The sequence below is a fragment of the Oreochromis niloticus genome, unplaced genomic scaffold, assembly GCF_001858045.2.
Source record: "Oreochromis niloticus isolate F11D_XX unplaced genomic scaffold, O_niloticus_UMD_NMBU tig00002684_pilon, whole genome shotgun sequence".
Taxonomy (NCBI): domain Eukaryota; kingdom Metazoa; phylum Chordata; class Actinopteri; order Cichliformes; family Cichlidae; genus Oreochromis; species Oreochromis niloticus.
In genome coordinates, this window is record NW_020327702.1 from 1 (window position 1) to 14,513 (window position 14,513).

General features: G+C 40.6%; 1 pseudogene; it reads left to right on the forward strand.

Moving 5' to 3' along the window:
• The first annotated feature begins 825 nt into the window (after positions 1-825).
• On the forward strand, positions 826-9,969 carry LOC102076665 (leukocyte elastase inhibitor-like; annotated as a pseudogene).
• Positions 9,970-14,513: the final 4,544 nt, after the last annotated feature.

A 14,513-nucleotide genomic window follows, 5' to 3' on the forward strand; every position in this document is an offset into this window, starting at 1 on the left:
TATGGTCAACGCGAAACCCAAACAAACCAAAAACGCTTCAAGCAGAAGCCAGAAAGAATCCTGACCGTCTGAAGTGAGTGTCAGTAAGTCATGTAACTTTATTCAGTTTTACAAATCATGTTACGTGGTTACTCATAAATTACCCGTAAGCAGTTTTATATCTTGTTGTTATAACTGTATTCATATTGTAGTTTTTTTCCCCCATATGTGCTCAAGATTAATGCTAACCCTTGCATCTGTTTATAACTCATTGGGAGCTTTGTGACTAAAATCTGCATGCACACCACGAAGGATATTCATTTTAAACAAAGCCTGAATAACAGCCACCATAGTTTTTGTAGTTTCAGGTAAAGCGAACCTCAGTTAGATTTAATTAATCTTGCTTGTGTGCATTAAACAATTCACTGCCCCCTTCTTTGTACCAGAAACAATGGGATCTGCAATCTCTCTGTCAGAGGCCAACAGTGCTTTCTCTCTGGCTTTTGCTCAAACAGCTGAGCAACAACAACAAGACGGGAACATCTTTTCCCCGTTCAGCATCTCTTCAGCCCTGGCTATGGTGATGCTGGGGCCAGAGGCAACACAGCCACACAGATGTCAGAGGTACAGTACACACGCTCACACACAAACATTAAAATTATAGTGCAGAATAGTTATTGTAGTGGTACTCATTTAACACATGCAGGATGCTCTGGTGTTAATCTGAGCAGCTGCTGGAAACCACTGTGACCATATAACTGTATAAATGACCCTGACTTGTCTCCAGTGTATCAGTGTGATATATTATAGTCTGAAACCTAATGTGAGCGACTGAGCTGGTTAGACATGGGCACAGTAAGTCATACAAAAGTGATGATATTGGACCCTTAAAAGAGGTCAAATGAACTAAACTCAAGTCAACATGACAACATAAATGAGCAAAGTAACTCCAGAGTAATGTGGAAAAATAAACTGAGACTGAAACCAAACCAGTTTTCTGAGATTTATTGACAGAAAGGTAAAATCTTTCCACGGGATCAATGCTGCACAAACAGTCTTCCTACTAACTTTGAGAAATACACAAATAATAACAGCTCCATTGTGTGGATACAGTCTTTGTCTGTTCATCTGTAGGAAGCTCAGTTACCACAGATCAAAATTTAGTTTGATTTTCTTTCTTTGTTGTTAGATCCAGTCCAGTATTTTCTTCTGTGTCCTTCTTTGAAACCACTTATGTTTTTGTCCACAGTGCTTGCAAACGAGGATTGTTGGGGTGATGTTCACAGCAGCTTTGCCCAACTTCTCACTGTACTCAACAGACAGATGCTCCATTTACCTTCAGTGTTGCTAACAGACTGTACAGAGAGAAGTCCTGCCCCTTTACTCAGGTCTGTTTCTTCTTCTTATGTAGAGTGTGATTCTTCATACTCTCGTGTGTTTTGGAGTCAATGAGAGGCAGGGAGAGAAATGCTGTGAGTTCTGTAGAGAAGGATGATGAGAGCAGCAGGTCAAGTAGAAACTCTCCATGTACTCCTCTGGCTGCTCAATGACTGATCAGAATCTGTAAGTGTATTTATGATATGAAGCATGTGTGATTCAGCATATGTGTTCATGTGGATATAAACTGTGTTTTCTTAATATGTCAGCCTGAAGTAAATCAGAATCAGTGATGTCAGAGACTTTGCTGGAGTCAATTTATAAATGTGTCGTCTGTGGTTTCAGGAATTCTTAATACAAAGCAAGAAACATTACAGCGCAGAGCTGGAGTCTGTGGACTTCAAGACCAGGTCTGAAGAAGTCAGGATTGATGTCAACAACTGGGTGCAGCAACAAACACCAGGTGGATCACATTTACACATGTACACACAATCACTTCATCTAATGTCCAGTTCAAGTTCACGTTTTTCATAAGCAGGACTCACTGCTCCTGCTAAGTCCCTCTAAAGTGAGGAGTGTGCACCTGTAAGGATACCATGAAAATCCTTCGTAAAAAATACAGTACAGTATTTTTTTTCCTTCTGGTGCTCAGAAGTGATGTTAGATGTACTTAAGATAGTTTTAAAGAGTGAAGAAGCTTTACAGACCTATGACCAGGTTTGTCAAAGGGCTCCTTCCACCGTTAATCCTGATTTAACCCACAGTGCTTCAAGCTGATTCAACAGTGATCTCTGTGTCCAGAACCACCTTCTTCAGTGTCTGCACAGTCCTCTGTTCACTTGTTTATTTTCAGCCAAACCCACTCACTGCTGCTCTCATATTTTTTAATCTTCTTGTTTATGTATTTTCATTTTAACTCTCAAAGTCGTCCTGTCCCAATTAGGATGGGTATCGTTTAGGTTTATCCGATACCGGTGCCAAATCGGTACTTTTGAAACAGTGCCGGTGCTTAAACCGTGCTCGAACCGGTGCTTAAGAATGGAGAACACAAACTTTGTCCAAAAACCTCTTATGTTTTATTTTTTAGCAGTCTCTTTTTTCTGCAAATATAAGAACCGTCCGCCCACGCACAGGACGATCCGCGCTAACTCGCTAATGAGATTTACTACACCCGCAGTAGATGTGCTCGGTTGTGAGGTCTTGCAGCAAGCTATCAAATACGGTGCATTTCTCGGCTTTTAAAAAAACCTATGCGTCGCCAGGTGTTTCATCAGATTTGAGGTGTTACCTCCTTTGCACAGTATCACCTTAACCTTTTAAGCCCCAAAGGGGTTTCTGAGCTTTCTGCTCGAAAATGCAATGCCCAAATTTAATTATTATTTCTCTGCAATTACAAACTCTGTGCTTACAATCTTGGTATCAAATAAAGCTAACACTTGTGAAATTTCATCAGAGGTGTAATATTGAAGCAGATATTACTGTGTCAAAGTTACTGAGACTGGACACAGAAAAGTAAGTAGATTTTATCCTCGCCTAATTTTTTTTTTTTAGCATATAACCTTTTAAAATATGCCTCAGTTCACATTTCATTGCAGAAATTCAGTAACCAACATATAAACATCATCTGTGCAAAGATTTATGTTTTAAAGTGAACAGTGAAAAATTACGGCCCTGTCAATATATGAATATCCAGACGTTGTACAAAAATGTCCAATTTTGGCACAATTGGACACCATGCCAGTTGAATTTTTAGGTATTAAGAGCAGAAATTAATTATTTATTAACATGCCTAAAAATGCTTTTTTTTTTTTTTTAATACATTTTTGAAGAATTAACCACACATTTACATGGTAATGGGCCTTTTCTGCCATGGAGTGCTTAATTGGCCTCTGGCCCTTTAAACTCTGAGGGGCTGTATCTTTGGTTTCTCTTGGTCAATTTGCATGATTGACACCTCTTTTTAATCGTTTTAGCCAATAGAATCAAGTAACAATGCCACGTTCACGTCACTTCAACCAATCAGACGTTGCAATGCCAAAATCCACGTGGGCCCAAATTTGCTGCATGTGGCGTCTGTCCAGTCACTGTCTGTAGGTAGGTGGGTCTAAATGGAGGTTGTTGACGGAAAACGGCTCTGTGGCTAGGTAGGCGTGGTAACTGCTGATAATCACGTGGCTACCGGCGAAAGTAACGGAGGAAACCGCTGTGTGTTTTTGTGGTCTTTTGCGGCTCATTCAGTGAATTTTGGTCAGAGTGTGGTGAAACTTGGTGTTTGGAATTGGTGATAGGCTGGTTACCTTCTAGAGCTATCTTTAGACAGTTACATGAAGTCTGGAGAATTTCTGGTTCGCCTTGTTTGTTTAGTGGACTTGTGCGCATTTACATAACTGCTCGTTTAATCATGGCTTGTTTTCGTTGAGTTTGGTAGTTGTAGAAATGGTTTATATGAGATTTTAGCTGCGATTCAGAGGTTTCTGTGCATACTACACATGTCTGGACTTGTATTTCTCACCCTGTGTTATAACCGATTAAACGTGATCTCCTCCTTTTGCTCCCGGTACCGGGGCGTGGGGCTTAAAGCACTTGTTGCAGGCTGCTGAGTTTGCATCTTTTGCTGTGAAGTACAGCAAGACTTTGACCGCCTCGCCTTGGGCATTTTAATCTGTAGCTTTGCTCTAAAAGAACGTACGTACCTGGGCCCGGCCTACTATCCTTGTAAAGGTAAATGATTGGATAGAAGTGTATGACATCTCATGAAAAAAAAAAAAAAAAAAAAAAGCACCGAATGTGCGCTGCTTTTCGGTCTGGTTACTACCGTTTATGTCAGAACCGGTGGCATAATAGCACCGGATGCCGGTACCCATCCCTATTCCCAATATCTTAGGTCATATGAGTTCAGGCACTTGAGTTTAATGGGTTCTGTGAAAGTTGGACTACAGCACAGCTTAAAATACCATCAGATTTTAATATTAACTCTTTCCTTCTATGAAAAGCGTTTTTGGCTCCCTGCCTGTTTGGGCTGGCATAGCATTAATGGTAATCTCATTCACTTCCAAGGTGGCTGCCAGGCACCAGAATACTTTGTTTACATCCAGATGTGTTGACCTTGACTTAAAACTCAACTCAAGCATATGCAGAGCATGAGGGTGTCCATGAAGAAGTATAGAGAGGAGCGCCATCTTGTGGAACAGCACATGAATGTAACTTTACCTGCTTATCTCATTTATCTTATCTCGTGTAGAAAAAGCAGAATTTTGAAGTACTTCAATAATGAGTTGTTACATGTGTGCTGTAGTGATTAGCCAGAATGGCTGTGCATCCTTACTTGTTCTAAATATTCACATGTTGTGCTGATGAATAATATCTTCAGGTTTCACTAATACTTAAGAATATACTCTGATTAAGCAGCATTTGTAAACTCATCATGTTTCTCTGGCCAACAAAGGCTGAAAGAGTGTGGGGTCCATCATGTTTTCATAGATTTGTGGATGAAAACTTTCACTTCTCAATTTTTTACATTTGGTTTTACTTTGTTCACCAGGTAACATCACAGAGGTGGTGGATGAAGAGGATTTGAATGAACTGACCAGGCTGGTGTTGTTCACTGCCACCCACTTCAGAGCAGCTGGATTAAAGATTTCTCGTGGTCTGAAACTTATTATGCTCAATTTTGGCTCAAGAAGGTAAAAGTGCTCATAAAAACAGAACACTGACTATGAAACTATAACCTTGTAAAGTCTATTGTCATTGCAGTTGTGGTTGGTCAACATGGACAGTTTCAATAAATGAGCAATATACAAGTAATCCATGTGAGCAAAAGCTCAGATTTCAGACTGCTCTTAAAGATCGGTTTCAGTTTCTTTTAGTGATGCACGAATCATGAACGAATCGTTCAATACTCGAGAATCACTTTACTGACTCGTGAGTCATGATTCACAAGCGCAACTGACTCACTGACTCATCCCTGTTGCTGTTAGCAAACTAATTTCATTAGTAGAAATATATCTAGCTTATAATTCAAATTGTGAAGAAAACACAACATCCAGTATCTTAACAAAAACATTTCTGCTCTGAACTGGAAGAAAAACCCTGAGTAGAAGCTCACATCAAGACAATAGCTCCTCGGTTCACAGTAGCATCGCTCTGCTAACATGCTAACAGCACATTTGAGCTACTCACCCCTCCCTTCCTGCGCTGAATCGTAGGGGAAGCAAATCACTCATGACTCACTAACCCCCTTCCTCCTGTGCTGAATCATAGAGCGAGCGAATCACTCATGACTCGCTAACCCCCTCCCTCCTGTGCTGAATCGTAGGGGAAGCAAATCACTCATGACTCACTAACCCCCTCCCTCCTGTGCTGAATCATAGAGCGAGCGAATCACTCATGACTCGCTAACCCCTCCCTCCTGTGCTGAATCGTAGGGGAAGCAAATCACTCATGACTCACTAACCCCCTTCCTCCTGTGCTGAATCATAGAGCGAGCGAATCACTCATGACTCGCTAACCCCTCCCTCCTGTGCTGAATCGTAGGGGAAGCAAATCACTCATGACTCACTAACCCCTCCCTCCTGTGCTGAATCGTAGTGTAAGCAAATCACTCAGGACTCACTAACCCCCTCCCTCCTGTGCTGAATCATAGAGCGAGCGAATCACTCATGACTCGCTAACCCCTCCCTCCTGTGCTGAATCATAGAGCGAACGAATCACTCACTCACTCACTCACTCACCCCCTCCCTCCTGGCTCGCAGCTACTTCTTCTTCTTGTGGCAACCAATGTTAAGGCGCACTACCGCCCCTGGCTCACAGCTCAGTGGACATTTAGATGAGAAAATATATATTTGACACATGTAAGGAAAATACTAATAAATAAAAATAAACAAAGAGATGTTCCCTTTAGAAATTCTTTTGCTCTTTTTGCTATATAAAATAGTTGTTTTCTTTAAGAATCACTCATCTTAGCAGTAGGATTTACATTAAAGAGAAACAAATTAAGTTTGAGTGAAATGTACATTTTTTGCACTCTCTGGTCAACTGACTCAGTGACTCAAATGACTCAAAAAACCCGATTCACTTTGGTGAGTGACTCATTAAAACTCGATTCAGTAAAAAGAATCAAATTTACCATCACTAGTTTCTTTGCTCTGCGTGATATGTCAGAAAGATCAGCCCCTCCCTTTTGTTAAAGAGGGACACCCAATCAAAATGGCCTCAAGAGGAGGGAGCTTTAAAGGTGAGGAGCTAAATTATTATTGTGAGACTGCATTTGGGCCCAGTGTGAGATAGATAAGATTTATTTGGAAGTGTACAACATACAAAGCGTCTTTACAAACTACTTTAATAAAAGTCATGAGAATACATCTGTGACTGAGAATGAGTATTCATGACAAACCTGTTCAAAGCCAAATTTTTATCTCTTTCCTTTTCAGAGTCATTTAATCCACTTTTGCATCCAAGAAATATTTCAATGAATATATTAAAAAATGTTATTTCAGGTCACATGTAATTTCTTTTGTCTTCAGAATGACTCAAAGCCTGTGAAGATGATGAAACAGGAAGAGAACTTCATGTGTACCTTCATCGAAGAAGCAAACTGCAAAGTAACCATCATATTTATCATATTGATATAAATCACTGCATAATCAGATTTCACTGAGAGACTGAGTGATTGTAATGTATGTGTATCAGTAGATTTATGTGCAGTAATGTTTGACACCCTCTGCTGGACAGATTCTAGAGATGCCTTACAGTGGGGAGGAAGTGAGCATGCTCATCTTTTTACCTGCAGAGATCGAGGATGATACAACAGGACTGGAGAAGGTAGAACACTTACACACTCGGGATGTTCCTGGTGACTCATTTCTTAGTCAACTACATGAAGAAAAAAAAACTCAGACTAACCGAATAGTCTAAAACTGACAAACACCCAGATATTAAGTGAAATTTGAAAACTGCTTGACGTCAAAAACTGTGTAAACAAAGTGATTTGAAACTTTTAATGACATTCTTGAATGAATCATGCTGCTTAACTGTGCAGGATCTCTCATCGCACATTTACACTACACGTTATCCTTCAAACAGATGACAAAGAAGAAAAACATTTGAAATATATTAACTATGATATGAAAACATGTTTCTACTAAAGATGCTCATTCATTACTGAAATATGAAAAAGTAACAACTGAAAATGAATAAACTGCGGCTGAAAAGTGTGGCACATTGTGCCATGCATCATGAATGATGGATGTCGTTTGAGAATTCATGACAATCACTTCAATAAAAGTTTAAATTTAAAATAACAAAACAATAAATCATCCATCCATTTTCTTGTGCTTATCTGAAGTGTGGTATTACAGACAGCAGAGAAGCCCAAACTTCCCTCTCTCTTTCAGCTTATCTGGGGCCAGTAGATATATTCTCTCCAGCAGGTCACAGTGTATGCCTGGTGGGAACACCTTACCCTGGAGGTGCCCCCTCAGCTGTCTCCTTTCAAGGAGTAGCAGCTCTACTCTGAGCCTTTTTTGAATAACTGAACTCCTTTTAGAGAAAGCTATTTTCCGTCGGTTGCAGGTCCTATTTTTTCATCTTTAAGTACCAGAAATAGGTAATTAAATAAAATAATGTTAACAAAAAGGTCAGGCCAAGAATAACGAACTTATGGCATTTCTCAACAACAGTGCTCTATTTGGCGGCAGATGGCTGCATAACATTTAGGACACAAAAATGTACAATTTATTGGTAAATTTACTTTATCAATAAAATGTAAACAGTAAAACTGATTAAATTACTAGTACATCTGATACTAACTAGTGACAATAGCAATGATTACTTGACTAGTTGTGCACATCCACCAATACACATAAACAACACACACACACACACACACACACACACACACACACACACACACACACCTAATGACTGATATTGTTTCCATCCCAGCTGGAGAAGGAGCTGACCTACGAGAAATTTGTGGCTTGGACTCATCCAGGCAAGATGCAAACATGTTACATTGATGTGAGGCTGCCTCGATTTACACTGGAGGAGACGTATGACCTGAACACAGTCCTGAGCAGCATGAGCATGGTGGACGCTTTTGATCACACAAAGTGTGACTTCTCTGGTGAGACATACGTTGCAGTTTGTTGGTGTTTATGAACAGAGTGTAGAGCAAAGATGCTCCAGCAGTGAAAGAGTTCTCCAAAAGACCATGGAGCTGCTTATTTCAGGAGATTGTTTGTCTTTGTGGTGGGGCGTGGTCTGCGGTGCCATGCAGGGCGGGCGGACACACCTGCAGGGCATCCCTAATCACGCCCGCCGAGTTAAAAACACGGGGACTCAGGGGTTGGTGTGTGTTGTGGTGTGATGCAAATCAATAAAGATGGCTCAAAACACTGATCCCTGGACCCACCGTGCCTTATTCACACCACAGTCTTGTTTGCTGATCATACTACTGTGAGATTTTGAAAGCAGGATCTAAGCTTTGATGCTGGGTTTTGAATGGACTGGTGGACTTTTACATGACAGTCCTGATACTTTTAATACTGTAATACTGACAGACAGTCAGGGAGGTGTTCTGGTTCATCCTGCCTAAACCAGCTGTACTCTCTGATACTAATCACTAATGACAGGCTGTTAAAGTGACATTATGAAGGGTTTTTTTTTCATGGTTAATTTGGAGATATTACACTTTGACAAAATAGTTGAGAGGAAGAAAGGCAGAGGATGAGTTGAATGGCATGCAGGAAATGGTCTGGAAACAGTCAAACCCCGGCTCCTGCAGCACCTTTGGTATTTTGGTTGTCACCTCAACCAGGTGATCTATATCACCACCTAGCCTTATCAGATTTTAATTTGAAAAAAATCCTCTCAGATAAAAAATGAAAATGCAGCATTATGTTCATTTAAAATGTTCTCCTTTCACTTCTCTGTCACAGGCATGTCTGGGCACAAAGATCTGGTACTTTCAAAAGTCATCCACAAGGCTTTTGTGAAGGTCCACGAGAAGGCAACTGAGGCTACTTTTAAAACAATGGATTGGCTTGAGCTTCAGTCGGCCAAAATAAGGTGGGGCAATTTTGATTTTAAATCCTTCATCGCAGACCACCCTTCCTCTTCTTCATCAGACATAACCCCACCATGAACATCCTGTTTGCTGGTCGGTTCTGCTGCCCTGTGTGAGCTCTGTGTCCTTTAGAGCAGCTCAGTACCAGAAGTCTTTAGTGTTTAGTTGGAGAACCTTTCAAAATCACTGCACAACAGCGCTGTATCCATATTAATATACAGCTCTCTACTATCAGTTTTTTGTGTTTTGTATCTCATATTTTGTATTTTTCTATTTTCAAAACTTTCTCATCTTTAATGTTATCTGTTCAGATGTTTATACCATACTCTTCTAATGTCCCATCTTCTGATCAGAAATTTATCAAAGACTGTTTAGTGGCTGAAATGAGACAAACTGCATGATGTATAATTTACGTTTGATCTTAATTTCTCATTGACTTCACACTGGCCGGTTCGGGACAATCAGCACATACAATGCTCAGTTCTGCACTAGATGGTGACCAGGAGATGGTATCTGTCCATTCTTATCTCATTGTGGCAGGTTATGAATTTCAGTATACAGTAATTAGGCCTCAGTATATAGAAGTCATGAACACAAATAACTGTGATCATGATGGAGCTGTGTCATGTCTGATATTGACATGGCTTTATACCAGCTCTGAATCAATAATGTGTCATGTTATATCCTTGTTGCTTTGACTCCTCTCTCCTTGTCTCTTCCTTGCTTCCTTTGTACAGGTTTTACGCAGCAAATGTACAAGTAATCCCTGTGAGCCAAAGCTCAGATTTCAGACTGCTCTAAAGGATCCGTTTTACTTTTTCTGCTCTTATCCCTGCGTGATATGTCAGAAAGAGCAGCTCCTCCTCGGACACTATACTTTTAAGTTAGGCTTAAAATTTTCCTTTTTGATAAAACATACAGGTCCTTCTCAAAAAGTTAGCATATTGTGATAAAGTTCATTATTTTCTGCAATGTACTGATAAACATTAGACGTTCATATATTTTAGATTCATTACACACAACTGAAGTAGTTCAAGCCTTTCATTGTTTTAATATTGATGATTTTGGCATACAGCTCATGAAAACCCCAAATTCCTATCTCAAAAAATTAGCATATTACATCCGACCAATAAAAGAAAAGTGTTTTGAATACAAAAAAAAGTCAACCTTCAAATAATTATGTTCAGTTATGCACTCAATACTTGGTCGGGAATCCTTTTGCAGAAATGACTGCTTCAATGCGGCGTGGCATGGAGGCAATCAGCCTGTGGCACTGCTGAGGTGTTATGGAGGCCCAGGATGCTTCGATAGCGGCCTTAAGCTCATCCAGAGTGTTGGGTCTTGCATCTCTCAACTTTCTCTTCACAATATCCCAGAGATTCTCTATGGGGTTCAGGTCAGGAGAGTTGGCAGGGCAATTGAGCACAGTAATACCATGGTCAGTAAACCGTTTACCAGTGGTTTTGGCACTGTGAGCAGGTGCCAGGTCGTGCTGAAAAATGAAATCTTCATCTCCATAAAGCTTTTCAGCAGATGGAAGCATGAAGTGCTCCAAAATCTCCTGATAGCTAGCTGCATTGACCCTGCCATTGATAAAACACAGTGGACCAACACCAGCAGCTGACATGGCACCCCACACCATCACTGACTGTGGGTACTTGACTCTGGACTTCAGGCATTTTGACATTTCCCTCTCCCCAGTTTTCCTCCAGACTCTGGCACCTTGATTTCCGAATGACATGCAAAAGTTGCTTTCATCCGAAAAAAGTACTTTGGACCACTGAGCAACAGTCCAATGCTGCTTCTCTGTAGCCCAGGTCAGGCGCTTCTGCCGCTGTTTCTGGTTCAAAGTGGCTTGACCTGGGGAATGCGGCACCTGTAGCCCATTTCCTGCACACGCCTGTACACGGTGGCTCTGGATGTTTCTACTCCAGACTCAGTCCACTGCTTCCGCAGGTCCCCCAAGGTCTGGAATCAGTCCTTCTGCACAGTCTTCCTCAGGGTCCGGTCACCTCTTCTCGTTGTGCAGCGTTTTCTGCCACACTTTTTCCTTCCCGCAGACTCCCCTCTGAGGTGCCTTGATACAGCACTCTGGGAACAGCCTATCCATTCAGAAATTTCTTTCTGTGTCTTACCCTCTGGCTTGAGGGTGTCAATGATGGCCTTCTGGACAGCAGTCAGGTCGGCAGTCTTACCCATGATTGCGGTTTTGAGTTATGAACCAGGCTGGGAGTTTTTAAAAGCCTCAGGAATCTTTTGCAGGTGTTTAGAGTTAATTCGTTGATTCAGATGATTAGGTTAATGGCTCGTTTAGTGAACCTTTTCATGATATGCTAATTTTTTGAGATAGGAATTTTGGGTTTTCATGAGCTGTATGCCAAAATCATCAATATTAAAACAATGTAAGGCTTGAACTACTTCAGTTGTGTGTCATGGATCTAAAATATATGAAAGTCTAATGTTTATCAGTACACTGCAGAAAATAATGAACTTTATCACAATATGCTAATTTTTTGAGAAGGACCTGTATAGTTAGGGCTGGATCAGGTAACCCTGAATCCTCCCTTAGTTATGCTGCAATAGGTGTAGGCTGCAGCTGGATTCCCATGATGCATGAGTATTTCTCTGCATTGAATCATACTTGTTATTTATACTGGCTCTCTTCTACAGCATTCCTATGAGCATGCCAAAGTGCTTGCTCATAGGGGTGATATGATTGTTGGGTTTTCTCTGTATGCATTATTGTATGGTCTACCTTACAATATAAAGTGCCTTGAGGTGACTGTTGTTGTGATTTGGCACTGTATAAATTGAATTGAATTGAATCACTGGTGGAAGGGACTAATGTCAAGGAGAGGAGGTAAGGAAAGGAATCTAGGATGTACTATCTGATAAATTAAACTAAGGGAGACGTTTTCTGTTTCCTGCATTTTAAATAAAGTTGTTGATAAATATAAACTCTTCATGGCATTATTTTTGGAAGTATCCCCACTCTGATCTGAGTCATTGAAACATTTGCACAGTACGTCATGTTTTTTGGAAAACATTTTGCTTCTGATTAAGTTTGTCCTCTTGTTATTTCACACAGACTGATGATTTGTTAAACGTCATGTTCCTGTTTGTGTATCTTAGGTTATTAAAAATCCTATGATTTATACAATCACCTAAAAGAGATTATGGTAAATGAGTTATTAAGCTAAAGAAGAGAAAAGCCACATCAGAAGACCCAGACTGTTCTGCACTGAGCTGTGGTGCACTCCTCCGGAAACCAGGTTTTTTGGGGGGAGTTTTCACACTATGTGTCACTCTGAGGAATTGTTGGACGAATATAACATGAAGAAAATGAGAGAAATTGACAGTAGTTGTATTAAAATACTCACAATCATAAAATTAAATAAATATGACAAACAATTTCCCAACTGTTGCAGTAGAGTGCATGCCCCCAAAAATTAGTGTTAAACATGCCAGAGGGGAGAGGCAGAGTTTCTCAGGAGTAAAGATGGATAGAAGTTCACTATTCTGCAAAAACTGTCTACAAATTGTGGAAAACATTCAGAAAAATGTTGTCAGTATAAAATGGTAAAGACTTTTCATGTATCATCATCTACAGAATACAACTTCAAACCACTCTGAGAATCTGTCATGTCACTGCATGTGCTCAGGAGCCATCCACAAATCGTTGTTCAAGCTCTGCATCTCTGATGGTTTGGAGGTAAATTTGTGCCTCTGGAATTGGTAGCTTGCACATCTGGAAAGGCACATCAGCCATGAGAGTTACACACAGGTTTTAGATCAACATGTTTCCATTCAGATGACGTCTTTTTCAGGGAAAGCTCTGCATATTTCAAGAAGTCACCGTTGAACTGAAGATATTACAACAGCATTGCTTCATCATCGAAGAGCCTGGATACTGAACTGCCCTGCCTGAAACAAAAAATACCACAAAGAAGACTCAGGACTGGCTAAAAGAAAGTAGAAACTGTATTGACCTTAGTTAGACAGTGAGTGACTACGAGACAGGCCCTGAATTAGATCAACACCAGTTCAGGTATAGCATTAGTCATAAAAATGAGGTGAATATGACTTGTCTGAAAGAAATTAATGAGATTCAACTGTTTGTTAATACAAAGAAATTACATGATTTTGAGTGTGCAGACCACATTCAGCAGCTGGCTGGCCTCACGGTGGAACGAGTCAATACATCATATGAGCCCTAGGTGGCAGCTTTATGTAATACTTCCTATAGGTTCTCTGTCATGTGATGCTGGCTTTTCTTTGTGCAGTAGAAATAGCCAGCATCTGCTGATTTATTCCTCGACCTCTCTCTTCATAAAAGGTCTGTATAAATGTTCTCTAACTAGGCTAAGAACTCTCTCTACCCCAACATGTCCAATATCATCGTGCAGGTGTGAGAGGACAGTTTGTTTGTACTACAAATGGCGGGCAGAACAAGTTGTTTTCCACCTGGAGTCTTTCTATGGTGAAGGTCATTCTGCACATGCAGCCTGCTCCATTCTCTTGACAGTTTATCTTGTGGTCTGTTACGACCCAACTCTTTTCAAATGTTTTACATTCCTCATCAGTTTCAGTCTTTATGCTGCTCATTTGCGAGCTCTTCTCACAAGTAATGCCCAAAACCCCTTTTGGGACTGTTCTAGTTCTCAAACACAAACACATAAACTAACACAGACACGCAAAAAAAATAACTTATACACATTTTTGATCATTTATGATCACTCTATCAAGATGACATCTGTAAATATAAAATATGTAGCAAGTATTTTATTTTGTTTGTAAAAAGGAGGATTTGCATTGAGAGATTTTAGTTTCCAAGCTCAGATCAAGTCAGGTGCACTGTCCTGCCAGGTTGCCCCCGAAGATGGAGCAACTTAACCTGAAAATATCCTCCCATCTAACAGTACCACTGGCGCCCTCTTCTGGGAGATAAAACACCATCCAACAAGCCCTGCAGACAGAATCAGACACTGGAAACAGCCCCCAACAGCATAAATGTCCCCTCCTCACCTGTTGGTCATTCAATAGGCCCACCCCGAGGTGAGCAGGACAATAACTAACCTAGAGCTTTACTTTT